The sequence below is a fragment of the Sinocyclocheilus anshuiensis genome, unplaced genomic scaffold, assembly GCF_001515605.1.
Source record: "Sinocyclocheilus anshuiensis isolate Anshui unplaced genomic scaffold, SAMN03320099.WGS_v1.1 scaffold866, whole genome shotgun sequence".
NCBI lineage: Eukaryota > Metazoa > Chordata > Actinopteri > Cypriniformes > Cyprinidae > Sinocyclocheilus > Sinocyclocheilus anshuiensis.
In genome coordinates this window covers 379,410-380,109 of record NW_015540899.1, presented here as the reverse complement: position 1 = coordinate 380,109, position 700 = coordinate 379,410, and positions in this window count along the sequence as shown.

The window sequence follows — 700 nt, the reverse complement described above, 5'->3', positions numbered from 1 at the left end:
GTCCTTGCACTGGTACATGGTTAAAATTTGATGGCCCTTTGGATCATCAGGCTGAGGAGAAGGTCTCTGTAATATGCAAGTGGATGAAGAAAGCAGGCAGGAAATGTGGATCTAAATGCAGGTAGTTTAATGACAAAACAAACAATAATAAAAAAAAAACACTAGAAACAGAGAACAGAAACATGGGCAAACAGGCAACAATTACAACCAATAAGAGTATCTATGGACAGAAACAAGGCACACAGGGGCAGAACACACACAGGGAACATGTGATAGTCTCAGTTATGTGGATATGTCCATCAGGCTGCTCTTTCTGCAACATAGTGGGACAATGAACAGTTTGAGTATGTTTTGAATATACTGATTCATCTCTCGCTTGTGCCTTACTTTCAACTTAATTGAATGTTTGTTTATAAAGCACTTCAAAATTACCTATTGGTAGAGCCAACTGCTGTACAGAGAGAAATTAAATGAATAAATGAATGAATGAATGAATGAATTGAATTAATTAATTCGGGCCTTCATTGAACATCTGTCAGCCAATGTTTTTTTGGCCGATTGAGCATGTTAAATCGCTGTCGCTCAGTCAGTGAGAGGGATCACTCTGATAGGCTGTTCTGCTTAGCAAATCGATGCAGATGGCTCTTCTAATTTGATATCTTCATCTTACCTGAGCATTTCAATATGCATTTAAAAAAAA